At 35.1% G+C, this 24,938-nt stretch overlaps 1 pseudogene; it reads left to right on the plus strand.

The window, feature by feature from the left end:
* Positions 1-14,068: 14,068 nt before the first annotated feature.
* LOC101605811 lies at positions 14,069-14,480 on the plus strand (annotated as a pseudogene).
* Positions 14,481-24,938: the final 10,458 nt, after the last annotated feature.

Here is a 24,938-nt window from a genome sequence, read left to right on the forward strand (position 1 = left end):
ACATTCCCACCAAATTGAAAAATAAAATAAATTAATTTCTTGTTACATGTCACCTACCAAAGTTAAACTAAGATGAGACAACTAATTTAAATAGGTATGTAATAACCAATGAGATTGAAACAGTAATAAAACTCTCCCAACCAAAACCAGTCCAGGTCCATACAGACCAGTTCACAATAGATTGTTAGTAGATCATTAAAGAACAAAAACGATGGCTATGGAAATTATCCCTTAAAATAAGAAATGGAGGAATACTTTCTAGTCTTGTCTACAATGTCAGAATTACACTAATAGTAAAACCACCTAGAGATACAAGAAAAAATAAAATGAAATTATTCTTAAATCTATTTTTATTAACATTTTTTAGCTCAATATGGTCTGGATATTAATCATTTGTCAGATAGTTTGCTGCAGGTTGTCTCTAAATATAGCAATGAAGCAGATAGTCATCTTTCATGAAGGAAGGTCAGATGCTGAAGTTCTTCTTAAGGTGACTGCAGATCAAGGCATTGTGATCAAGGTAGCATGTGCAGGGCACTGCTTATCACATGTTAGTCCCCTAAACAGAATCTAGGTCTCCTTTATGTTTAGACTTTCAAGCCTGTATCATCCCATGTTTTATTTGTTCAGATCACAGAAGTCTTCTCTTTCTGTTTTTGCCTGTTGGCCTGCTAAAAGGACAAGCAAGCTTGGGATTATTGCCTGATAGCTTTATCACTGCCCCCCACCCCCCCAAAAAAAAGAACATAGAGGGAAACAAAATGTTTACAATGAGTGTCTGTCAGTAAGCAGATGAATTGATAATGGGAAGGACTTATGGTTTGTCTAGGTACTTTGGCATTAAGTGGAGAGTCCTTCCTCCTGTCTTCCAGAATATGTTGTCAGGTATATCAGACTTATTTCAATCTACTGGCTTCAGGCTATTCTCTTGAGGATGTAAAATAGGATTTCCCCTTATCACAAGGGAAGATTCTATTGTCTTCATTGAAGGATTTCATCAGTCATTTGTAAAGCAGATCACTGATGACTGACCATAGTAATTCAAATGATAAGGAAAGGCAAAATTAGTATAGTATGAGGGACACAGAAGGTGGTCTAAAGCTGACTAAGGGAGGTTTCTATCATTGTTATACCTGATAATCTGTAAATAGGGACTGACAATGTTAATATTAATTTTTATGATCTCAATTATAAGATATCTTCATGTTTTGTATTTCTATCATTTATTTTATCAATATTTTAAAGTTTCCTTATATGGCTCTTTTAAATCCATGGTTAAATTGTTCATATATATGTATGCATATACATATTTTTTTTGCTGCTATTATGAAATTTTAATGACCTGTTTCACATAGTGGCACAGATTATACAAATCTGTAAAAAAAAAAAAGGAATAGCAAGGAGAGATTGGACCAATGCAAAATCAACAACCAGCAAGTAAAATCAATTGTCTGAGGTTCCAAATCTGACATCCATAACGAGAGATGGTCTCTGGCTTTCCAGTTCTGCCTCTCCAGCTGGGCTGCTCCCAGCCTAAAGCAAACTCTATCATGAGCTGACAGCCCTTTTTAGTAGCCATTCCACAGTCATGATATATCCAAAAGATCCTCAGGTCTACATTGTAAACCTCAGTTCACCTTCGTAGCTCCATTCTATAGTCTTACTCAGGCTCCATACACAGATTTCAACCTCAATGACTCCATTTCATTACCTGCTTCCCCACAATTTTCGTGCTTCCAGAACCTGTACCAGGTGGGCAGCATAACCAACTTTGTGAATCTAGTGGGTAATAAAGCTCAATCTTGAAGAACAGGATACTTTTGCACTAGTATTGCTTCAAGCCATCTCCTTTTAAAAGAATCTGCATTCTTACTAGCATGAGCCTTATTGGATGGGTTTCACCTTCAAGCATCTTTTTCACTGACTCATTGCAAAGCAGTTAGCCCACCTTCAATGGTGGTAATATTCTTTAACAATTACAATTTAAGAAACCTCAAACAGTCTTTGTACATACAACTTTAAACTTACTTATGTTTTTCTTGTGATAAACTGAGAATCTTTCATATCTTTCTGTATCTTCATTCAGGCAGACCAATACATTATTTTTTTTTTAAGTTTATTTATTTATTTATTTATTTATTTATTTATTTATTTGAGAGCGACAGACCCAGAGAGAAAGACAGATAGAGGGAGAGAGAGAGAGAATGGGCGCGCCAGGGCTTCCAGCCTCTGCAAACGAACTCCAGATGCGTGCCCCCGCCCCCCGTGCATCTGGCTAACGTGGGACCTGTGGAACCGAGCCTAAAACTGGGGTCCTTAGGCTTCACAGGCAAGCGCTTAACCGCTAAGCCCTCTCTCCAGCCCCAGTACATTATTTTTAAAATTAACTTTGATCATCTTGGCAGGGCTTTGGCAATACATATTATTCACCAGTACCCCAGTTCCCACAAAGTTGTCTGCTTCCAAGCTTTTACACTCCAAATTTTTCTCTGCATTTATTATTTTCAAACTTTTCCAGAAGAGCTATTCAAGCTCTGCTTACTGCAAGGCTTCCACAGTCCTAAGTACCAGATTTTTCCACATTTCTCCTACAAATGCATTTCAAAAGAACAAAACCCACATGGTCAAATTCACTGAAGTAATAACTCCACTTTTTGGATACCACTTTCCTGTTGTAGTCACTTTCCTATTGCTGGAACAAACACGTGACCAAAAGCAGTTTATGAGAGGAAAGGGTTTATTTCAGGCTTATAGAATCCAGGGGAAGCTTTATCATGCCAGAAGAAGCTAGTTTACTTCATACATACATAGTAGAGAGGGAAGGAGAGGAAGAGAAAGAGGGAGAGAGAGAGATCCAGCACCCACAAGCACAAACAGCTGAGCTCAGACTGGCTCTCAAACATAGGGCTGGACTCAAGATCTGCCACTAGTGAGTGACATACTTCCTCCAGCAGGACTCTGAATGCTGAAGATTAAGTAGGATGCTTAATATTAACTAAAGAAAGAAGAAGCAAAGAAATACCTGAGGCCATGGGAGACAAACATTTGCATTGAAACCACAGCATATTGTATGATATGAGGAAAAAGAAACTAACTCAAAAGAGTAAATATTTCAAATAATAAGAAGTTTATTTAAGGTGTGGAGATCCATTCATGGTATAGCTCTGTGGTCAGTGCTTGCCACACACTGGCAAGGCCTTAGCTATGATTTCTCACAACCACACAAATCAGAAAGATAAATGGAGTAGATAAATAAAATGGAAAAAAAAAAGCTTATAATAAAATGCTTTATATTATAAAATATAAATAATAAGAGTAATATGACAGATTGAATGTAATTTGTGATCTTTAATAAATGTATGCTTACTCTATAATTGCCAAATTATTTAGTAATGGAAAACTTATGATATTTAAGATAATCTCAGGCTAAGTATTTCTAAAAAGGCAAGGATTAATATAACCTAAAGAGGAACCACAGTCTAAACTTAAATACTAGAAGTCATGAAGTTAATCTGAGACAGAATATAAATCAGATACTAATAAGAAACATAAAGTTATTGAAAGTACACAAAATAATTATCTCAGAACAGTTCAAGATGCTGCAGGAACTACTTATATAAATAAAATTATCATCATATGATCTGTATTTGCGCATGCTCTGTAAGTGATTTCCAGCAATCCTGTCAGACCTAGCTGGGTCTTAAGCTTTGACCATGGCTATAAATGTAAAATATGGAGGCTGAAGAGAGGGCTTAATAGATTAAACCCTGACAGGCTGGGTTTAATTATCAAGTACTCACATAAAAGCAGCTGCACAAAGTGTCACATGCAGCTGGAGTTTGTTTGTAGCAGCAAGAGGCCCTGGTCTACCCATATTCATTTTTGTTTTCATTCACATTCTCTCTCTTCCTCTCTCTCTCTCTCTCTCTCTTTCTCTGAAAGTAAATAAATGAAAAAAATTAAAAAAATAGGTGGGAGAGATGGAAGAGCAGTTAAGGTACTTAATCAATTAATAATATAACTAAACTGCACATTCATCCACATTTGACCTATTAATGTTATTATGAATGGATCTACTCTTAAATGAAACCTTGAATAATTGAAGGTAATATGCAAGGCATTATTCATCTTGGCATTAGTGACAATTTCAAAACAGTGAAAAAAACACTCTGAACACATAATCAAATAATTCAATTTAATACATTATGTACTCAAGATAACAGACTATGGAGCCAGAGAGATTGCTTAGCAGCTAAGGTGCTTGCCTGCAAAGCCTAAGGACCAGGTTTGATTTCTCGGTACCCACATAAGTCAGATGTACAAAGTGGTGCATGCATCTGGAGTTCGTTTGCAGTGGCTAGAGGTTCACCCATTCTCTCTTTCTCCCTCTCAAATAAATAAATAATATCAAAAATTAAAATACATATGTGTATTTTGTGATATATAAGGCAATATATTTTTGAATTATAATACTTAAAATATCAGTACACATTAACCTAAGTTGATGTATCAAATAATATAATGAATTGTTAATTATGACTATACTTTGAATATGGAAAAAATTTAGTACTATAAAGATCACAGTATAAAAATAGGAAAGGACTTTAACATAAATATTTAATATTTCAATCATTATGTGTAAAAATAGTATAACTTGTTTTGAATTATAAGTTACTCAAAAGTTAGGGTTGATTTCTACAGAGAACTAAAACATTGAGATAACTGAAAAAGATGAGCTACAGAAGCCAAATTCTGAATTATATTACAACTAAACTGGTACATCTTATATCACTTTGGATAAGACTCTTATGAGGTCCAACTTACTTTCAAAAATTTTTCTAATTTAAAATACTATTTATATTAAATGTATTTTAATGAGTTATGCAAATATTTTTCCTATATTTTTCCTATGCATAAAATAAGTATAGTTATATCCATGAAACTAATCACTGTGGGTCACAGATACATGGATTAAACAGCCCAGGAACAGGACCTTGATAATGGCATAGGTAATAAGGAGTGGAGAGATTGATCATCCCATTCAGTTCTGCTTAATTTTCATGAGGTTGCACATAAACTCTTGTGATTTCAATATTTAGCATTTTTAAATGAATGAACATTCAGATTGGTCATGATACTTCTCTCAAGGTTTAGGAGTTAGTAAGCAATTTGTTCAGATAAAATTGATACTAAACCTAATCATTTAATCTAGAGAAAATTATAGGACTAAGAAATGCAAAAGAGTAGCATGTAACAAAATTTATATTTTAATTTGACTTTTGTTATTCTACATATAATTAAAGATAGTTTTAGACATTACTACCTCCCCCTCAATTTCTTGAAGGCATGTAATTATTAAATATTTTATTTTATTTTTATTTATTTGAGAAAAAGAGAAAGAGAGAGAGAGCTAGAAAGAGGCACATAGAGAGATTGGGCACACTAGGGTCTCTGGCCACTATAAGCAAACTCTAGATGCACATGCCACCTTGTGCATGTGGCTTACTTGGGTCCTGTGGAATCAAACCTAGGTGCCTTGGCTTTGCAAGAAAGTGGTTTAACCACTGAGCTTTATCTATAGCTCAGATGTAGACTTTTTGTGGGAGTTGTCATTTCTATAAATATTTATACCCCATAGACTGTTTGCACTCATTGGGGCTATACAAGGTAGAGATTATTCTCATAAAATGATAAATCAGATTTGGATTTATTAAAGTTTCTTTCTACCCTAACATTTTATTGTAGTATTTTACAGGTTAAATGATTTATTGGATAACATTTTTTCAATGCCATGGCATGATGTTAACTGGAGTAACTTCTCAACTTTTCTTGTGTCTGGCTATTACCCATACTTAATCAGTGAAACATCTGCCTTTTATTTTTCCTTCATTTTAAGTTCTACTGCATTTTTGTGAATACAGTCAAGTTGGTACCATTGTTAGCCTCCTACCTGTCCTCCCCCCTCCACAGGGGCCCTCCTTGTTGGGGTACATGGGTCATGCATTGTGTGGTTAGCCAATAGTTTTGGGTAGGAGGAAATGTTTCTGCATATTATGACCAAACTTGTGGCTCTGACATTCTTTCTGCCCCCTCTTCCACAAATTTCCTTGAGCAATATTGGGTTCATTTTAGGTCTGGTTCAGTGCTGAGATATTGGGAACCTCTGTGTCTCTGGATATCTGGTTTGGCAGGAGTTGATTGTGCACTATGTCTATCTCCTTCACCATTGTGCTGGTTCCCAGTTTTCAAAGAAAACAAAATTCTTGCATGTTTCCCCAATTATTCTTAGTTTCAGCTGGGGCCCTTTTGAGGTATGATGGGGTGGTTCTTTCCTCAGGATTTGGATCTATTTCAAAAGAGAAGCAGATTCTCTGATGGAGAGTAAAGTTAGCACCAGATAAATAACATAACCATTATATTTTAGAGAGAATTTAATAGGTGTAGCCCCACTGATTGCCCATGATTGGTGGGAGCTTGATAATGGAGAGGGACCTCATTTTTTGATATGGTCCTGACTTGTTTCCCAACTCCAGCTATGGGTTCCATTCCACTGAGCAGATCAGTTAGCCATATCAAGAGCAGCTGGTTTTCCACTATGGCTGTGCTCCACTATTGCACTTGTGTGAGCATCATGTCAGGTTTTTTGCTGCTAAGTGAGTTAGACCATGATTGTCTTGGATAGATATTGGTCATTTTCCCCCAGTCGCTCATGTAGCACCTTATGGCACTAGACGCGCTGTCTGGTGACTTACTCTCTTCCAGTTTCCAGCCATGTCACTCCTTTTATAAGCCAACAGGGTATGGTATCTTCAGCAGTAGGGGCTTACCACTAACCTTGGGTGGGTCATTAAGCTCTCTGACAGAAACATATCTTCTTTTGGGAAACCTTGTATGTAGGTCTCTCTGATCAAGAACTTATTATGGATGACATCCACCTGCTGGTATTAGGAGTTACACATCAGTGCCCAATAAGGGAAGGAAAAAAAGGTAAGTGATATAAAAGAGATAGATGAGAGAAAAGAGGGAGGGAGAGAGATAGAGAGAAGCAAAAACAGGAGGAGATAAAGATTGGTTTTCATCATTCCCTCTAAGGGCCAGGTGAAGGTTCAATCATTTGGTCTGTCTTTTAGGAGGTAGAGTTTTATGGTACCATTGCTGTTAGGGTCCAGTTTTGTGACCCCACCCCCTGCCTTACCTTCTCCTCCCTCCCCACCCTCCCTATTATCTGGTCTTCAAGATGCTTGCTAGATATGTTGGCAAATTGGGTAGATTCAGGTTAGGAGCTCTAGATGAGTGAGACTGCCTTGATGCATTTCCACTGCTTATTCTCTCACCACCTGGCTCTCTTCATTTTGCTCTGTACTCCCCTTTCTGCTATCCATCCCTGTGCAGATGTGACCTTAGACTCATTTTCACCTGATTCTGTTTTATTGACATTCTGATTCTTTTATTCTTTTGTCTGTCCAGTAATGTCTTCTTGTGCATTAAGCAGTGCCTTAATTACATCACTATATCTGTAAAATTCTCTAACTTTCTATGCATTCCCAAGGTTTTCAGGATGAGAAAAATAAGACATTCTTGACATTGAATTACATAAACATGATTAAGTTTAAACTGTACTTGAGACAGTAAATTTGTTGTTACATCATAATAATCACATAAAACAGGGGTTATTTAAAAATATCCCTGAAGATTTGTATGTGGTACTTCAGAGTGCAGATTGTACAGAATACACAGTGAAGTTTCTAAGCACCTCTATAAATCATAAGCTCAATGTCATACATGCATCACTGAGGCTTCTCTTCTTTTTCATGTGAGGCTGCCAGCTCATTACAACTGTCTTCATACAGACCTCACTGGCCTGTAGAATAGAGCTGTCATCCATCTCTTCTGTAAGTTATTTCTTCTCCTTGCCTTCCTCTGTTTGTAGAAACACCACTAGATTCTTTTTGTAGATAGAAAGCCTGTCATTGTAGTTTGCCTCATCCATGTTGGCAACATGTACATTTAAACGTCTAATAAATATGAAATTTAAGTATTCTAACCAAGGGACAGCAGTTATCCCAACATAATTCCAAGATCCCATTGTTGTTTAAAACTGTAGATCTCATACTTCATTGCACTTCTACCTACAACTATGAATTGATGTCTTTGACAAAAATATTCCAAAGAGTATTTAGAAAAGTTTCATGTAGGATGGGGAGATTACTTAGCAGAATAAGGAAGGCAATTTTGACTTGAGCTGTGAAGATATACAAGGATAATGTATGAAAGAGCAAAATTTAATTAAAAAAAAACACAAGCATAGAGATGCTATATAGCCTATGCTAAATGTGTCATTTAACTCAGGTAGGATGCTTCAGTTATTGCCAAAATGCACCTTGTTAACAGTTCCAATTGATTTACATTATTGATAAAAACAGTACATTGATAATGTGCATCATTTTCTTTGTCTTTAATATCAGAAACAGTCTCTTACCCTTGTGTTGTTCATGAGGGAAGAGTTTCTATGAGTGATGCAGTTTGCACTGCATGAAACCTAGAATTAGGACTTGATTTAAAGAGTATTTGAACATTTTATTCATTTCTTTAGTGTGTGTGTGTGTGTGTGTGTGTGTGTGTGTGTGCGTGCATATATGCATGCTGTTTGGTACCACTTTTGGGGTCTAGGTATGTATTTCTGGATGGGGAATTGATCCCTGGCCAGCAAATTTTGAAAGCAAGCAACTCTAGCTGCTGAGCTATTTCCCCAGCCCCAGAAGAACATCTTTCCTTATACTTAAATACAATAACAAAACATTAGCTCTATTTAATTTATGTAATGATATTTTATAAAACATGGCAGAGGCTAGGACTCAATTTGATGAACTTTACTTCCTTTGTCTAACATAAGTAGTTAACAGCATTGTTCACTAAAAGCTTATTAGAGTATGTCTCATGTTATTCCTTCCTATTCCAGAATGTCAGCCCACATGCATTATTCACAGGCTGTAGAGTGAACTTTAATAGTGAGATTATACTGCAGGGAAATGAGAAAACTGTCATTCCCAGTTTTGCCTCATACTGTTACTAAAGGCAACGTAAGAGGGAGCTTTCTTTGCTCACTTTTTAAAGTTTATCTCTTTTCTTTTTTCCTTCTTTACTATCTTATTCCTTTTTATCTCCCACATTCTTCACATAATTCTTGCTTTCCATATTGTACAAAGATACTGACTGAGTTATTTTAAATGATACACAATCTTCATGTTGTGAGCTAGACCTTTAAGTAACTTATAATGAATAAGACATTGGGTGCCACATAATGTCCTTCTATTGTTTGCCTAGAAGGTCATTTGAGGGAATTAAGTCAGTCAATAGGACAATATGTGCCCAAGCTTTAGATGAGTGCTACATAAGCCATCAAAAATAGCAATTGAAAATTATATTGAGAAGGCCAATAGATTTTAAAAAGTAAATCAGTTTCGTGTATGTTCTCTGATGATCATATATGTATTTCACAGCAATGTTTCCATTAAAGAACCTTCACATAAGAGGGCTGATAAATGCCTAACAACTAAGGAAAAACATAAAAATTATATTTACTATTTAAACAGAATTTATGAGGAAATACTTGAACAAAACTTTCAAAATGAAATATTTAAGTTTATTGCTGCTCTAAATTTGGGTCATAAATAAAAAGTGGCATTGCAATCTAGAACTTTTATGAGTTATTAACATGCAATAAATAATTGGTTTTATTAGTAATTACTACACTTAGATGTCGCTGACCATTTTAATATGCTTCATGACTAGGGATATTAAAAAGTAAGAAAAAAACTAAAATATTTGCTAATTCTATAGCTGATATATCTTTCTTTAATTTCTGTAGAGTACAGTAAGGTAATGACTTTTAGTACACAAAGTACTCTGGCTATTCCAGATCTACAAGTTGCCAGGTTTCTACCAGTTTGTGTGGGTAGGGATAACTTGTTTGTAATTCTATATTTCAGTTTCATTATCAATGTAAAGAAAAACAATAACAAACTTGTGTTTCTTCCATGAAGGAAACAATAGAGTGAGTAAAAAATTCCTTGTTCACATTCTTATAGTTTTCTTGAAAAACCTCTGTACAGTTACTTATCTCCCTCCATGTTATGACAATACTGTCCCACATATTTCATTTTGAAGGTTTTCAAAATCCATTTACTTAAAACTTTTTTAAGAAAAAAAAAATATTCTTGACCTGTACAAATACTTGAACTCTTTTTGAAAAGTAGCTATCTAATGATGGGTGGTAATTTTGCCTTGGATATAACATATGTACCTCAATTTTGTAGATTAGTATTGAATTGTGTTAAGCATTTATGGGCATGAAAACTTCTGAACACATTTATAAAAGTCTTTTGAATAATCAAGATGTAAGAAAACAAAAGCATTATGTGTCCACTGTGACTTGAGTGATTTAATGAATGGATACACACCAATATATTTCTCCTCCTTTGCTCAGGTGCCATTTTGTGCTTCTACTTTCAACTTTATGGAACACCAAACCAACTAAAAATATTTTTATATAATTCCTACAGTGATTTTAAAGATCAAAATTTCCATACCAAAGAAAATTTTGTCCCAATATTTACATTTATCTAATTTATGCTTATTTATTACAAGATATTCCTAAATTTTATTTCTAAGTATTGTTCTAAAATGTGTTTTCCCATTTCAGAAAACAAATAGGAAAGGGCATGTTTAACGATATTATCTTGACCTTGACAAATGACATAAAATATATATAAGTATAAAGTCTAAGATAATGCCATAAATAGTTTTAGCAGTGGGAACAAGTTCAGAGTTCACTTCAGATATATATATATATATATATATATATATATATATATATATATATATATATTTGTGTGTGTGTGTGTGTGTGTATGTGTGTGTGGTTATGCTTAGGATCAAACACAGGGCTTTGTCAAGTGTTGGTCAAGTTTTTTCCAATTGGGACAAAGCCTTGAGGTTTTAAAATGGTCTCAGTAGGCAGCCAAGTGATAACTAACTCCATGCCTTCCTGCCTCTTCCACTAGAGTTCTGGGATTGGGCTTGTAGCCACAAGCATAAAACATGACTTTGAATGTGCCAGTTTAATTTTGATGTCAAGTATAAATTATCTTTCTAATTTTAATTTTATGATAGAGAGAGAGAGAGAGAGAGAGAGAGAGAGAATTGGCATGCCTGGGCCTCTAGCCACTGGAATCAAACTCCAGACATGTGTGCCATTTGTGTGCATACATGCATAAGTCACCTAGTGCATCTGGCTTATGTGGGTTCTGGGGAGTTAAACTTGGGTCCTTAGCCTTTATAGGCAATCACCTTAAATGCTAAGCCATCTCTCCAGCCCCAAATTTTCTTTGTAAAATGAATAGGATATAGATCATAGGTCATGGAGAGTAACAGAGACAGAGACTAAAAGACAATAGAGTCAAGCTACAATGTAGGTTGGAGAATATACTATCTGACATTTCCTGGGGAGATGTAAAACTAACATTTTTTTTTTTTTTTTTTTTTGCTTTAAACCCCAGCAAGTAAATGAACAACAGACCAAAGAAATTATCTATCTAATTCTCCCTTGGAGAACCAAGGCATGTATTAAGTTACTTACATGAGCACAGCCTAGGTGGCAAGTCATCTTTCAGGCAGCTCCACTGAAGTCTCCTTGCTCAGCTTCTTTCTGCTCATATATATGACATTAAGGCAGGTGCCCATAGATCTGGTAACTTTAGTGAGCTTCCTGTACCTTGTAAGTTTTGATGGCTTCTTGCTCCTTGTAAGTCTTCCCTTCCCTCCGTGAAGTAAAGTTTCAAGTCAGAGAACATAACTACATAACATACAGTGAACAAAATGTATATATTTCAATTACCTCTTTTTTAGCTTCAGAAAAGAGTTGGGTATAAGTACAGATTAGAGTATTTAAGATTCTGGTAGCTGTATAAAGTGAAAAGACAAGATGGAAAGATGTCTATTGTCAAGCAAAGAGATTAAATAATTGTTGACTTTCACAGTTATACCTGACTAGAGGAGAATATTAATCATGACAAAAAGCTTATAAATATGAATATATTGTAGTGATCTTAGGATTGGAAGTTTGATACATATAATAAAATGAGAGTACTTCTTATGCAATTAATAATCTGTTTCCTGACATATTAAGTAAAGTTTCATATTCATCAATAAATGATACTGGTTATAAAAGATACACACACACACACAGACACATGCACATACACATACACACACACACACATATGTATAAAATTTTAGCTCTCCAAATTTAGATTGCATAGCATTCACTATCATTGTTCAAAGTGCTTCCACCTTGTATTGCATTTGACTAAGAAATCTGAAAATGAATGAGCAAATATAAAGAAAGTAAACACAACTTCATATGCCATATATGCTTTTCATGATATGAAAATTAGATTGGACTAGGCATGGTGGTACATGCCTTTAATACCAGCACTTAGGAGGAAGAGGTAGGAGGATTGCTATGAGTTCAAGGCCACAGTGATACCACATAATGAATTCCAGGTCAGCCTGAGCTAGAGCAAGACCCTATCTCCCTATCTTGGAATCCCCCCCACCCCCCCCCAAAAAAAAAAGTAGACCAGGGTCATGTTAGTATTCAATTGCCAGGAGCAAGATTTTTCTATAAACATATACTCAAACGTAAGGGGGCTATGGGAATTCAGAAGTCCTTGAATCCCAAACCCTGAGTTCATGTCTGTCTTTCCTCAAAGAATTGAGAAAAAACACACTGAGAAGGATGATTTATAAATGTTACAGGGGAGAAGACCAAGGAAGAGAAGCAGCTGGGGAGAGAAAGAGAACACCATGTGGTCTGGTAGAGCTCGCGGGAGAACAAACATGGGGCCTAGATGCAAAAAAGCGGACAAAGGATTTTTTTCTAAAGAGGTGTGCATTTTCAAAGAAATTAAAAGGCCATACAAATCATAACAAAGAGATATTTCAGGTTGCCAAAGTGGGAAGGACACAGTCTTACTGGTGAGGAGACCCAGGCATGGAGACAGAGCAGCAAAAGAGCTGGAAAAGAAAATCTGTTTTCCTGAGCCAGGTCAGACATTTGTTCAGGCTCCAGAAGGGGTTGGAACACCTGTCTTGTGTCAAGTTGGAGTTCATTTGCAGTCACTAAAGGCCTTGGAGGCCCCGTTCTCTTTTTCCCTCTCTCTCCTTCACTGTCAAATAAATAAATGAATAAAATAGTCAAAAAAAAAATATCTGACTAGTCCCTCTCACAAAGAATGAGTGTTCGTGCATTTGAAACTTTTTGCAGCATAATTTACTTCTAAAACTTTGAACATCCTCTGCACTAATTTTGTCATTATATCATATTAGCACTAATTGAACAAGCTCAGATTTAGAGTCTTGTTGTTTCTAAATGAAATGTATTTTAAATTCTAAGAAACACAGACTATCATTGCATCTTATATTAAATTAAATTGCTAGCAAATTATGCCTCTATCAAGTAACTGGAACTTTACAACAAAAACTTTCTCTCAAAATTTAAAGAGCAGTCTCTTGATGAAGAAAACACTCAATTTGATTGAATTAGTTACTGGTCTTGGACACAGATTGAAATGCTGTAAAGGTTGGCACTGGACATTGGATAATCTTCAAGAGAAGTGTACTTAAGGGGAAGCATTAAAAAAAGAGAAGCACATCAGAAGCTAAAACCTAATGGAAATAAGCTCAAGAATGCAAAGCAGGCAGCACACATACAGCACTCACTTGTGTTTGCTTCCACAGTAACAATTCTTGCTTTCTTCCCTGAACCTCATACTTCTATGAATAGCCAATGTGCTCTTCAAAACTTGCTTTCTTTCTTCTTTCTTCTGACAGAACCATTAGCGAGCTGGATGCTGCATAGACAAGCCTGATTGCCATAGGGGTCCTCTACAGTTCTGGGTCACTGTCTATCATATAGAATTTCTTTCAAGAAACAACTATATAAGAGATTGAGCAGTGAGTAGAACTGCTGTAGAGCATTCTTCTGAGGCTTCAGTGAGTGAGAAGGATGTCATCCCTGGTCAGAAAGGTGACCAGCACCATGAAAGCCCCAGGGCCCGTTCTCCCTACAGTCAAGCTGTCTGAGTGAACTGGACCACCACGTACACTTCAGGACAGCTGGACATGGATTCTTCGGGGGACAGCTTCTGTCAGGAGGAACAGCAGAAGAAGTGAAACAAGGCCTTACAAACATGGGGAAGATTCTGAAAATGGCAGGGTGTGACTTCAGTAATGTAAAAACAACTGTTTTGCTGGCTTACATAAAGGAGTTCAGTACTGTTATTGAAGTCTACAAAAAGTATTTCAAGAGCAATTTTCCTGCTAGAGCTACTTACCAGGTTGCTCCTTTACCCACAGGAGGCCTTATTGAGACTGAAACAATAGCTGTTCAGGGACTTTATACAATGGCATTGTTATAAATGGCCACTGTTATTATGGAATTTTCATTATGACTTTAACTTTTAGCATCTTAATTTTTACAGCTGATGATGGGAAATGTAAATGCAACGGAAGTATCTGAAGTTATTATATAAAAACCATATCATTGGAAAATCTGGCATGAAGATTAATAAAACTAGTTATTGATGCTATAAATTGCACTTATACACATGTTGCTGAATGTGATAAAAGATTCATTATGTTGTTACTCAAAGTAATGGAAAAGATGAGTTGTAGGAAAGATGAGGCATTGTTCTTAAAAATATTATAAAGAGAAAGCATAATTCAACTAAACAAATATTAATTTTATAATATGAAATAATAGATAACTGTCTTATTAGAGGTGTGAAATTAAATTAAAATCTTAAAACTTAAATGGGGGCTAGAGAGATGGCTTAGTGGTTAAGAGGCTTGCCTATGAAGCCTAAGGACCCAGGTTTGACTCCACAGAACGTAAGTAAGCCAGATGCACAAGATGATGCACACACACAAGGTTACACATGTGTTTGGAGTTTGTTGTAGCCACTAACATCCTGGTGCACCATTTTTCTCTCTCTCCCTCTCTCTCACTCATTCTCTTGCTCTTTCTCTTTCTCATAAATAAAGAAAAACTTGAATGGCACCTGTAAAGGAGAATAAAGTAGAACAAAGATTTATACAGTAATATTTTTCTAACATAAATAAAATAAACACATAGCTTTCAAAAAATAACTAGATTGAGTCAAGAATAAATAATTACACTGGGATTATGGGTAAGGTAAAACTACTTGAAAATTTAGAAACAGATTTCAAATCTATTCATATGTAGATGACGATAATAACGTTTCAAAAAGAAGATAAGCTCACTTTATACATCTTTTCTTCTTGCTATTCAGGCATGGATTATTATTGAAAGGTCATCTTCCTGCTATATTAATGTTTAAAGAGGGACTCAACTGCAATTGAATATGATCTGTAATATGAAAGTTTCTAGAAATATATATATATGTATATATATATATAATATATATATTTATTTATTTATTACTACATATATTATATACTGCTAGCAAGTATTAGGGCTATTTTGACTATTACTTTAAAAAGTCAGTGATTTTTGCTTATGTGTAAGAAGTATCTAATAAGGAAGGCTCAAGTACATTCTTTAAATTTATTATAATATTCAATTACTTTCCATATCACACAGAAATGAATCTATTAATTTACTTTGGAAGACATTTACATAATAAATTTTTTCTAAAAAACACAATCACATTAAAATATTTAATATAATTAATCTGAAAGAATTGTAATTCTGTCAGGTTTTAACATCATTATCAATAATAAACATTTTTTAAAATCAGCATAATTTTAAAGTAATTTTAACTTTGAATTATACAGGGCTCCATAAATTGAAGGTATTTTACATTCCACCAAGATTTTCATCAATTTCAGCATTAGTAACTTTGCTTGGAACTATATGCAAATTCTTTCCTTTTATATGAGAATTGAAAATGATTTGTTAAAAGTAAGCAAATACTTTAGAATTTGAATTCCAATAAGTTATCTCTCTTATCATTATTCTCCCAAACTGACAGAAACTAAAATTTCAGATGTGTCCTTTAAACAACCCTGCCAAGAAATGTAATGCAGTAAATTGATACAATTATGGAAAATTTTAAAACTAACTAAAATTAGAACTAATATGAAACCAGCTACTACCTATATATGAAGATGAAAGTACTATGCCAAAAAGAGAACCCACACTCATGTCTATTTCATCATTATTCACAACAGCCAGCATATGGAATCAGCCTAAATGTCAATGATAAATGGGGAAAGAAATAACATATATTATGGCATTTTGGATGTAAAATGTTTCGCATAGCCTCCAATGTTTGTGATTAAGTCTCATACTTAGTCCCCAGCTGAAGGAGTCTTTGGGAAGTGGACCCTTGCTGGAAAATGTGGAGATACTTGGGATGTGCTTTGAGGTTTAATTTGCCCAGCCCCTCTGGGTATTCAGAACTTGCGTACTCAGAATACTTTCCTGTTAGTGTGACAAGATGTGACACTCTAGCTGCCCTAGCTGGTTGAAGCCCTTTTGCCCCATTCTCACTCGTGCGTGCATGTGCATGTGTGTTTCACATAGAATGCTATTCCACCATGTAAAATCTCAAAATCCTGTCATTTTTGTCAACATGGGTGGATTTGGAAATCATGTTGTTACATGAAATAAACAACAGGCAGAAAGCTAAATAGCTCAGGCCCTCAGTTACAATTAGAATTAATATAGTTGATGATTTTGGATTTCTGCTGGCTACCAGAGTCTAGGGACACTAAGGAGGAATGAGGTTCAATGTGACAAATGATAGGCATAAATTCTGGTATCTGTGGCTAAGTAGGGAAGACATCACTAAGAAAGAAGTGTGTTATTTATCACTTACTACTTAGAAAAGATCATTTTTAATATAATCCCCATAAATAAAACAATTTAATGTGATAAACATACTCATTGCCCTGACAATTATCTAATGAATGCATGAAGCAGAATTTCACATTACATCTCACACATTTGTCCATGTTCAATAAACACACTTTATTTTCCATAAAAATAGTTGAATGTGGGAGCATGTTTTCCTCTTTATGCTACCACCAGCCAAATTTGTCACTGACCTTCTGTTTGGATTATACCATTCCTCCCCCTCGGGAACCCCCAGTACTTATTGTCTCTTAAGTGGCTTATCATCCTTTTATCAGTCTTTTGTTTTATATTTTTATATTTTTGAGGTGCTGGAAATTGAATATGGGAGAGCTTCATGTGTGCTAAGCAAGAGGTCCACTACTGAGTTGTATTTTTAGCTCTCTCATATTCTTTAATATCATTTTCCTTTATAGATGAATAAACCACAGCTTAAATTGTTATCCAATTCATTGAAATGTCAGCTCTACGTTATTTCTATGACATGATATGCTTTATAGGAATATTTTAATAAAAGTTTGATTACTGATTCTACCAGATGTTCAGGTAAAGTTGGCAAAATTCATTTTGTACCCCTTAAAACCTCAATTTGCTGATTATAATAGTGATTTATATTTAAGTTAAAATACAACCAAAAATCAAACTTATTTTAACTAAATTTTATTACACAGGTTTTTCTAGTTGAACAAACTTTATGTTAATACTTTAATGTGTAAAACAATTCTAGAGATAATATATTGCCAAATTTTATTATAAAATGATAATTATCTATAACACTAGAAAGCAATGCTTTTCATTTACTTTCAATTTTTAAACCATGATGGATTATTTGTCTAAATAACTGTAGTTTCCTAAGGATAATATATACTCTGTAGATAATCGTCTTTGAAATGTTTGCATTTTGTAGAGTTATAGTAAATTTTGATAGTATATATCTATTAGATCCTCAACAAATCCAAGGCAATTAATTACACCTTCACCTAATCATGCTTCTGTATATCCAGGCTTCCAGTGATCTGCTTTTTATCCACTGTAGTCTGTATTTTCTAGATTGAACATGTATGTGACTATGATTGGTTTTGTATGTGTGTGTGTGTGTGTGTGTGTATGTATGCATTTATGTGTAAATTCATGCATGTGTATGGATATATAACCATAGTGTCTTAGTGCCTTTCTTTTTTCTATGTGTTTTTCTTCCTCCGTCCCTCCTGCTATTTCTTTTTCTCCCTTTCTCCCTTTCTCGCTTTCTCTTTCTCTCTTTTTCTTTCTTTCTTCCTGTATTCTTTCGTCTTTCTTCCTTTCTTCTTTTTACAGTTTTTAGATAGGCTCTCCTATATAGCCTTCACTTTTATTAAATTTTGGATGATCTTCCTTCCTCAGCCTTCTGAGTGCTGGGATTACCGGTTATAGAGAACCATACCATACCAGGCTTATAGAATTTTTGTTTGTTTGTTTGTTTGTTTGTTTTCCTTTTGGTGTTCTGAGGTCAGGTCTCAGTCTAGCTTAGGCTAACCTGGAATTCACTATGTAGTCTCAGGGTGACATTGAACTCATGTGATCCTCCCAGTTCTGCCTCCTAAATGCTGGGATTAAAGGCTTGTGCTACCATGCCCAGCTCAGAGTGCATTTTTAATGATTTCTTTAAGTAGCTTTAATTATTTTAGGATTCATTCATATCATTGAGTGTCTCAAGATGTTTCCCCCTCCCTTATTGATAAGTAATATATTCCATTTTATAAATGAATCACAACATGCTCATTTATCAGATGATAATCATTTGTATGGTTCTAGTTTGATGATTGCAAAAGAAACTCTTCTAATAATTTCAAATATATTTATTACTACTTTGGTATGTACTTGCCAGAGACGGCAAACATGCCATTTCAGGATCATGAGGAATCAAGTGCTGAAGAGCTGCTTGACACAGTTCCAGCCCAGCTGCCTCTTCCTTGAAGTCCAATGTGGCCCCTCTATAGAAAAATCGTTGGCTCTCTATGCTACAGAAGTATGTGGTTTTCTGTATAATGTTTGTCTTTCTTTGTCTTTAGGTTAGTGTCCCAATCTCTAAGTTTACTTTTCCAGTAAAAATTGGTGTTGGTGAAGTGTTGGTCAATGTATCTGAAAGAGGCTCTGGCATAGAATCGGAAAACCAAGAAAATGGGTCAGAGATAATTGTTTTCCTTAAAGGCCTTAAAGAAAGTCAGGCATGGAGTACAGTGCACTTAGGAGGAAACAATGAACCTCCTGGAACAATGTGAAAATTGTTATATGACTAATTTTTCTAAATAGTGACAATTGCAATTGACTCTTTACCAGGAATTCTTACAGAAAAACAACTGAAGTCAGAAATAGTTCAATCTGGGGGACAAAAGTATAAGTATTGGAGGGACATGAAAAGGAAAATTCAAAATAAATAATTATAGGATAAATGGATCTACTGGATCAGTGATTAATGATGGGAAGCCCCATTTATGGTTGTTTTGCCTCTCACCTTTAATAGAGTAATTGAAAGTAGAAGTCCAGGAAATCACAAGTGCTTGACCGCACATACATGGGGAAAATGTAAAAACAGTTAATCATTACAGGGGCCTGACGACTTTACGTGAGGTGAATAATTATGAATTGTTTGATGATAAGGAATAACAAAACGTTTCTATGAATTCCGTAATATTGTACCTTTCTTGAAGTTTGTTCTTGCATGACGTGATCAGAACATAAAAGAATGAGTCTAAGAGCTGTGGCAGAGAGAGAGGAAAAAGAGAGAAAATAAAAAGAGAGAAAGATGGAAAAACTCAGCTGCCTTCAGCATTAGCCTGTCAGCTTGCACTAGAACTTGACTTCGAGTAGTTATTTTGCCACTCTCTTTCACACCTCTCTTCGGGGAACCCTCCTTCAAGCCAGGGCTGGACCCCAACATGTACTCATGATCCATAACATTACAGAAGAAAGCTTGGATTATAAGGGGGTATGATATGTATATGTGATAAATGTATGAGTGTGTGCAGATATGAGTATACTCTGTGCAGGCAGAGGCCAGAGGAAGGTGCAGAATGTATTTCTTCCTTTTTTGCACTTCCACCTTATTTTCCCTAGATAGGTGCTCTCACTGAACCTAAAGTTTATAGTTTTGGTATGATTGGCTGACCACGAAGCCCCAGTGACCCTTCTGTTTTTGCACCTTTCAAAACTGAGCATATGGAGTTATTGCACATTTTTAAGTGGGTGCAAGGAATCAAATTCAGGCCATGCTTGTGTGAGTGCTCTCGCCAGCTAGCTGTCTCATCAGCCCATATTTTTTTTCTTTCATATTTTATTTTGTATTACATAGTGATTTCCACTTCTACCCAGTTTTCTAGAAAATATCATAATTTCATTTTTTCTTTACAATTTTATAAAATTTTATTGTGTACAAGCATTACATTTTATTCAACCTTTCATCTGATGATGGACACTAAATATATGGTTCCATTTCCTGGCTATTTTGAATAGTTCAACTATAAATATGGATGTGCATATTGCACAGCGATATTTAACTTAGAGTCACTCAGGTATATACCAAAGGATATATTACACTTATATACTTCTACTTTCAGTTTTTGTGCATTCAGTTTGATTTCCATAGTGACTGCATAAGTTTTGATTCTCACCACCAGTGAATAAAGGTTCTGCTTTCCCACATCCTTATCAGTGTATGCTGCCATTTGTTGTCTTGATGAAATCAATTCTGTCTGGGTTGAAATGAAATCTCAGATCAATTTAATTTTGCATTTCCCTGATAGCTAAGAATGTTAAGCAATTTTTTAAAATTATCTATCTATTTGAGAGAGAGAGAGAGAGAGAAAGAATGGCTGATAAACAGAGAGAGAGAGAGAGAATGGGACCACCAGGGCCAGCAGCAGGGCCTCCAGCCATTGCCAACAAACTCTAGACACAAGTGCCACTTTGTGCATCTGGCTTATGTGGGTACTGGTATCTAACCTGACTAGCTAGGCTTCACAGATTTAACCTCTAAAACATCTTTCTGGCCCTATTAAACATTTGTAAAGAATTTTTTTGTCATTTGTGTTTCTTCATTTTGAGAACTTATTTAATTCATTAGCTCATGAATTCATTGAATGATTTGGTTTGGGGGGTTTGATTCTTGCATATCTGCATATCCCCTTAATATTTTCCTGTGTCTTATGTGTAGTTGGCAGATTTTTATCCTATTCTGTAGGTAGTCTCTTTACTGATCATTTATCTTCCTGTGTAGAAGCTTCTTAATTTCATGGAATCCCATTTGTCACTTCTTGGGATTAGTTCTTGCATTATTGGGGTCCTGTTCAGAAAAATCCCTGCCTATGACTATATATTAAAGTGACTGGCTCAGGGAAATTTTGCGGAAGAGGGGGCGGAAAGAATGTCATAGTCACATGTTGGGTCATGATTTGCAGAGACATTTATCATACCAATAACTGGGGGCTAACTCCACAATGCACGACCCATTTACATCAACAAGGAGGGTCTAATGGGAGGGGGTAGATCACAGATGAGCCTAAATAGTGGTACCAAACTGCCTGTATTCACTGAAAAGAAAACTAATAAATTAAATTTAAAAAAATTAATTTAAAAAAATATTTTCTTTCTTTATTTGTGTGAGAGAGAAAAAAAAAATAAATAAAGAAAGAGAAAGAAGGATAGAAGAGAGGATGTGCCGGCCAAAGCCTCTAGCTACTGAATGGCCTCCAGCCACTGCCAACAAACTCCAGACACATGTGCCACCATAAGCATCTGGCTTACATGGGCTCTGGAGAATCAAACCTAGGTCCTTAGGATTTGCATGCAAGTGCCTAAACAACTAAGCAATCTCTTCAGCCCCAAAGTGTTTTTTGTTGTTGTTGAGAATTTTGGTATATGAAGATACTATAGTTTAATCATATTTCCAACTCATTATCTTCTTGTCCAATCTCCCCTGCAAATATACAACACATTCTATCATTCTTTTTGTCCTCTATCCCCCATGTCAAAATACTGATGGGCTTAGAACAGTGTGGGGCTTGGGGGTGGGGGAGATACTAGTACCCACTGTGGGATCATGAATGCAACTGTCAGGTTAGGACGGGAGGAAAGTGCCTCATAGTACTTGCATTCTTTCTGTCCTCGGTACTGCAATAGCTTCTTCAATAATGGTCCATCGCAAGCATCACTAAGGGGGCTGTTAGCTGCTTGTCATCCTCACCAACCTTTTCTATTTCATCTTTATTATCTTAATAAATCTTTTCTCTAAGCTTTAAAGTTTCACTGCATTCTTTTTAAAGCCCTGCTATGACTTACATTGTATAGTTTTCAGTTTCCCATTATCTAGATAGATAAAAGTTCTCTTGGAGTCCAACATGAAGGCAAAGTTTAAGGGAAATAAAACATATTCATGGCAAATTACTTCCCTTCACTTTTAATTCACATCCACAGTTTATCCCCCCCCCCACGCACACACTTTTATATCTTTTAGAAACTTTAGATACAGATTACGCAGTTTGAATGTGAAAATACACAATCTATAATGCTAGAAAATCTAAGACTTTAGAGGAATTCAGAGGAACATCAGTAAGCTTTTACAAGTAGAAAATTCTGCAAATGAATCCATGTGACAGAATATAGTAAAATTCAGGCACACTGAAGTACTATAAGAATAAGTTCAGTATTTACAAATCATGTATATATGGACCATAAACACATGCGTAGGTTTGGGTCCTGTCACTGAGGTTTATCATTAAGTTTATGTAAAATATTAAGCACATGAAAACATCTGAAATCTGAACACTGCAGGTTGTAAACATTTCAGACAGTAATAATCAATATTTACTCTATTTTGTCCAGATAGTCTGTTTGTAATAAGGAAATGATATGTTATATCCATTTACATCATCTTGTGGAATATGACCCAATACATTTTGCATTGAAATTTAAGGGATGGACAGCCAGGCATAATTGCTATTCTGTTAGTATCTTCAAAATTTGAACAGGATGGAAAAATAAAGAATAACATTTTGTAGTAGTTCTAGAATGATAATATCTGCTAAGATGAAGAAGCTGTATCATAATTTAATAAATATACCTTTTCCTTTGCCAATATAAACAAACTGCATCTGTACCTATATTTATTTATATGTAACATAAAATATATTTATAAATGTCTACACATATACATGTATATATTATTACTTGAACCAGAAAAACAATGTGATTAGTAACTATATAGAATGAATCTTTTCTCCCCACAAATTGGTTTAAAACTTATTTTGGTTAATTACCATGTCATCCTAAGTGTTGAACATGTATTTAATATTTAAGACAATTATTTATCAGATATATGACATACAAACATTTTGGTTATTTTGTTAATTGTCTTTTTTATAAACATTTATAAGTAAGGTGTTTTTACTTCTTTTTTATGCAAAAGGGAAATCAATCTAGTTTTCCATAGTTACCTATGTTTTTAGTCTTGTGTTTTAAGTTGTGAACAGTCAAATGTTGTATATTTACATCTATATATTCTTTAACTAATTTTATGATCTTTAGATGCCTGTTTAATTAGAATTAATTTTTTATCTGATTTGATATAAGGTGAATTTTTACAATTTTACATGTGGCTATCCATTTATGCAAGTAATACTTCTTTTTAAATGTATACTGTTGACTACTTTGTCTATATAGATATATATATACTTTTTTTAACCTTTTGGTTATCCACCATCCACCTTCCACTGAACCCCTTTTTTCTAATGAGTTTCTCTTTGCTTTGATGTATTTTTTTCTAGTGTGTATGCCCTACTAAATTTAATTATTGTTGCTTGCATTATATTTAGATTACTTACCAGAATAAGTGAATGCTATAAGAGGCTGTAAGAAAATTAAAAAAAAAATATCTCCCACTCTCCTAGGCACCATTAACTGCCAGCAATCACCCAGAGTGTTATGGGGCCTTATATCTGCTTTCATTATTTGTGATGTGGATGGACACATTATTGTGCAAATCTTTTGCAGGCTGAAACTTTCACCCTCACTGTGAAGTTAAGGAAGCTATGGTCATGTCATGCCAATATGGCAGTGGTCTACATTCCTCCTGTCCTCTGCTCTCACCTCTTTTGTGCCTTCCGGTCTGCATTGTTTCCTGAGTCTTGGGGGATTGCTGGAGGTCTCATTTACTGTTGAGCAGTTTAGTATCAGCATTCTCAGCCTTTGATGAGAGTCTCCTTAGTAGTCACTGACATCTACAAAAGGAAGATTTTCTGACTCAAAGGTGAGAACACCACCAATATTTAGTGGCCAATTTGAAGGGTGCACAGCATACTTATTTATCCAAGTTACAGAGTAAATTCCATTTAGGGATTATGACATTCTCAGCCATAAACTTTTGAAAGCTCTCTACAATGAGCACTTCAAAACACTGAAGAAAAAAGTTTGGTGGGCCTAGTGGTGCACACGTTTAATCTCAGTACCCTGTGGATTCAAAAATAGATATCAATGTTTAAATTTATATGGAAACACAAATAGCCGCAAATATCCAAAACAGTTCTGTGAAAATGCTTACAGCTGGGTGTATCACCAAACCTGATTTCAAGTTATACTCTAGAGCCATAGTAATATATGTATTGGAACATTAACACAGATGTAGACTAGTGGAATAGAAAACAGGACCTTGGGATAAGTCTAAATAACTCTAGCCACCTGAGATTTGATAAGATACCAAAAATACACGTTGAAGAAATTGTGGTGTCTTCAACAAGTGGTACAAGGAGCATTGGATATCTACTTATCGAAAATTTAACTAGAACCTTGTCTCTCTCCCTACACAAAAATCAACACTGAATGGATCAAAAATCTCAATGAAAGACCAGAAACTCTGACACAGCTACAAACAAACAAACAACAAAAAAACAACTACAAGGGTGTACAATCTAAGATGTTGACATAAGGAAAGACATTCTGAATAGAATTT

The sequence above is a fragment of the Jaculus jaculus genome, chromosome 7 (assembly GCF_020740685.1).
Source record: "Jaculus jaculus isolate mJacJac1 chromosome 7, mJacJac1.mat.Y.cur, whole genome shotgun sequence".
In the NCBI taxonomy this organism is placed as follows: domain Eukaryota; kingdom Metazoa; phylum Chordata; class Mammalia; order Rodentia; family Dipodidae; genus Jaculus; species Jaculus jaculus.